Genomic DNA, 4,662 nt, shown 5'->3' on the forward strand with positions numbered 1-4,662 from the left:
AAAATCCACTACCTTTGAGTTAATTCCAACACACAGTGACCCTATTGGGTTTCCAAGGTGGTCAATCTTTACGGAAGTAGATTGTCCCATCTTCCTTGAAGGTTAGAACCCACCCAGTAGTACTGCAGAAGAAAAGGCTTGGCTGTCTTCTTCCATTAAGATTACAGCCGCAAAATCTTATGAGTTGGAATCAACTTATCAGTAACTAACAACAAGGGAAACCACTAGGAATATAATGTGGGAAAAAAGCCTGTTTATATTCCCCATAACTTTTTGTCAGCTCCCCATACAAAGAGAGTTTCTGTTTTATTCTGATTTGAATCTTGAAAACACCTGTAGTGGAGCTGAGTAGCCATGAGTGTGGTTCAGGTACTCTTTGGCCAAAGACAGTTGTAGGACTGCAGATGTAGAAGAGCACCCATAGATTCCTCTTAATTATTCCTCTTGTAAGCAGCCTACTATTCAACCAAAACCACCCCTTGTACACACCAGTTCAAACTTCTCTCTGTGATCACAAAATTTTCTTCGTATTTTTACTTTTATTGTTATATATACTTTTAAACAATGTTTTTATTGAAGATACACAATCTTATACTATGAAATAAACAATATAAAGTAAATAAACACAAAGTTCAAATATAAAAATTTATCATCAAGTTTCTATAAAGACTACAAAATTTGTGGGATGACATTGAGGACATCATACATGAAGAAAGCAAAATATTATTGAAAAGGCCAAAAAGGAAGAAAAGATTAAAATGGATGTCAGAAGATACTCTTGGTTAGAGAGTAGCTAAAATAAATGGAAAAATGAAGAAGTAAAAGAGATGAACAGAAAAATTCAAAAGGCAGGTCAAGAAGATAAAGTTAAGCATTAAAATGAAATGTGCAGGATCTGGAGTTAAAAGATCAAAAAAGAAAAAGACACTCAGTATTTCTAGAGCTAATATTACAATATATTGCATGTTTTAAAATCAGGAAGGGTGTGTGCATCAGGGTTCTATCCTTTTACCTTACTTATTCAATCTGTATGCCTAGCAAATAATCCTAAAAGTTGGACAATAGGAAGACAAACATGACATCAAGGGAGAAGAGCACCCATAGACTCCTCTTAGTTTTTCCTCTTGTAAGCAGCCTACTATTCAACCAAAACCACCCCTTGGACACACCAGTTCAAACTTCTCTCTGTGATCACAAGATTTTCTTTTGGGAGGGAGACTCATTAACAACCAGCAATATACAGAAGACATGACCTTACTTGCTGAAAGTGAAGATTATTTGAAGCACTTACTGATGAAGACCCAAGACTACAGTGTTCAGTATGGATTATACCTTAACATAAGGAAAACAAAACTCTTTTCAACTGGACCAATGAACAGCATCACAATAAATGAAAAAAAGATTGAAATGGTCAACAATTTCATTTTACTTGGATTCACAATAAAAATCCATGGAAGCAGCAGTTGAGAAATCAGACCTTGTAATGCACTGGGCAAATCTGCTGCAAGGCACCTCTTTAAAATAAGAAAGAGCAAAGATGCAACTTTGAAGACTAGGGTGTGCCTGACCCAACCGTTGTATTTTCAATTGCCTCAAAAGCATGTGAAAGCTGGAAAATAAATAGGAAAGACCCAAGAAGAATTGATGCCTTTGAGTTGTGGTATTGTTAAAGAATATTGTAACTATCATGAGCTTCCAGAAGAGTAAATCTATCCTGTAAGAATTGTAGCTGGAATTCTCCTTAGAAGCAAGAATCGCCAAATTTCATCTCACCTGCTTTGGTCATGTTTTCAGAAGGGACCAGTACCTAGAGAAGGATATCATACTTTGTAAAATACAGGGTCAGTGAAAAAGGGGGAAGACCCTTAATGATATAGATAGGTACAGTGGCTGTAACGATGGGGTCAAGCATAGCAAGGATTGTGAGGATGGTGCAGGACTGGGCAGTGTTTCATTCTATTGTACATAGGGTTACTATTAGTTGGAGTTTACTCTAAGGAACATAAAAACAACAAAAACATGGGCAAATTATTGAACAATGCAGGAAGCATGAAAAGAAGATGGAAAGAATACACAGAGCCACTGTACCAAAAATAATTGCTCAACATTCAACCACTCCAGGAGGTAGCACATGCTCAAGAACTGATAATATTGAAAGAGTACGTCCAAGCTTCACTGAAGGAATTTGGGAAAAAACAATGTTCCAATGCTCCAATAATTGATAGAACCACTGATATGCTTCAACAAATAGACGCAGTGCTGGAAGCACTCACTCTTTACACAAAGAAATTTGGAAGACAGCTACATAGTCAACTTAAAGGAAGAGATCCACATTTGTACCCATTCCAAAGAAAGGTGATTCAACATAGAAATTATCAAACAACAACATTAACATCACATGCAAGTAAAATTTTGCTGAAGATAATTCAAAAACCATTGCAAAAGAACATCAATGGAGAACTCTCAGAAATTCAAGCAAGATTCAGTACTGGACATGGAACAAGAGAAGAATACTAGAAAGATGTTTAGCTTTTTTTTTTTTTTTTTTTTTGACTAAGCAAAGGCAATCACAACACTTGTGATTCACAACAAAATATGGATAACATGGCAAAGAAATGGAATTCTGGAACATTTAGTTGTGCTCATGAGGAACCTGAAGATAGACCAAAAGGTAGTCATTTGAACAGAACAAAGGGATCCTGCATGATCTTAATCAAGAAAGATGCACCTCAGAGTTGTATCCTTTCACCGTACTTAGTCAACCTGTATGTGGAGCAAATAACTCAAGAAGTTGAACTATATGAAGAGGAACATGGCATCATGATTGGAGGAAGACTCATTAACTCCCTGTGATATGCAGGTAGTACAACCTTCCTTGCTGAAAGTGAAGATGGCTTGAAGCACTTACTGATGAAGATCAAAGACTACAGTCTTTATTTATGATTACACCTTGACACAAAGAAAACAAAAAATTCTCACAACTTGACCAATAAGCAGCATCACAATAAATAGAGAAAAGATTGATGTTTTCAGGGATATCATTTTACTTGGATCCACAATCAACCCTCATGGACACAGCAGTCAAGAATTCAGATGACATATTGCTCTGGCCAAATCTGATGCAAAAGATATCTTTAAAGGGTTAAAGGGTGAAGATGTCAATTTAAAGACTAATGTGTCCCCGACCAAGGTATTTACAACCATCTCATATGGGAGCTCTGGGCAGCATAGTGCCTAAAGCATTTGATTGTTAACCAGAAGGCTGACAGTTCAAACCCACCAGCCACTCCTTGGAAGGAAGACTGGGCAATCTACTTCCATAGAGATACCACCTTGGAAACCCAAGGAGGGGTTGCCATGAGTCAGATTCAACTCGACGACAGTGACTTTGGTTTTCTTGTTCATATGCATGTGGAAACTGGACAACGAATAATGAAGACTGAAGAAGAGTTGATGCATTTGAATTATGGCCTTGGCGAAGAATACTGACAATACAATGAACTACCAGAAGAACAAACAAATCTATGTTGGAAGAAGTACAGGCAGACTATTCCTTAGAAGTGAGAATGGCCAGAGTCCGTCTCTCTTACTTTGGTCAAGTTGACAGAGGGATCAGTCCTGGAGAAGGATGTCATGCTTGGTAAAATAGAAGGTCAACAAAAAAGGGGAAGACTGTTAATGGGATGGATTGACACAGTGGCCAAAACAATAGGCTGAAGCATAGTAAATATGATGATGATGGTGTAGGAACAGGCAGTGTTTCCTTCTGTTGTACATAGAGTCACTGTGAGTCCGACTCTACTCTATGGCACCTAACAACAAAGAAAGTGAAATTATAGTCTTAGTAATGAAATTATTTTATATTCTATCTATACTTCAGTGCAGTGTTCTCAGTGTATTTTCACTTTTGGAAAATTAGAGGAAAGGAATCCCTAAATAGTATCTAAATTTTTTTTTTTTTTACCGTGACTATGAATGAATTATCATTTGAAAACCATCTATTTTGCAAAGTGAGGAAATGTAGGAAGAATTCTTACCATATTTTTAGACACAGTTGAAAAGTAAGGTGCTCTGCTGTTGTAGTGGATAAGGCATTTGGCTGCTAACCAGAAGGTCAGCAGTTCAAACCCACCAGGTGCTCCACAGTAGGAAGATAGGGGGGATCTACTTAAGTAAAGATTTACAACCTTGGAAACCCAATAGGGCTCACTATAAGTTGGAATTGACTCAAGGGCAGGAAGTTTGGTTTTCTAGGTATTGAGTTGAAAAGTGAAAAGAAAGTCTCACTCTTTCATCTCCTCCTGAGTGCTTTCTTATTCAAACTCAGCTGGAGTTCTGAGAGCAAAAAGTGTGGTTTTCTTGGATCTCCGGTAAAGGAACCTTTAATCCAGTCTTTTCCTTAATAAACCTAGAGAGAACCTGTTATGGGAAAATACATGATGACGTGCTCTACTTGAATACAGCATGGCTTTCAATTCTACATTAACAATTGTTCCCAAGGCAGAATCTCTACAGAAGTGGATAGCCCAATTTTCCTTCCCAGAAGTGGCTGGTGCATTTGAACCTCCAGCCTTCTGGTTAGCAATCAAATGCCTTCTGCACTATGCTACCAGAGCTCCTATGGATTTATTTAAAGCAAAAAAAAAAAAAAAAAAAAGGAAA

Source organism: Orycteropus afer, unplaced genomic scaffold (genome assembly GCF_000298275.1).
Source record: "Orycteropus afer afer isolate SDZICR_OR568_19922 unplaced genomic scaffold, OryAfe1.0 scaffold00523, whole genome shotgun sequence".
Classification (NCBI taxonomy): Eukaryota; Metazoa; Chordata; class Mammalia; order Tubulidentata; family Orycteropodidae; genus Orycteropus; species Orycteropus afer.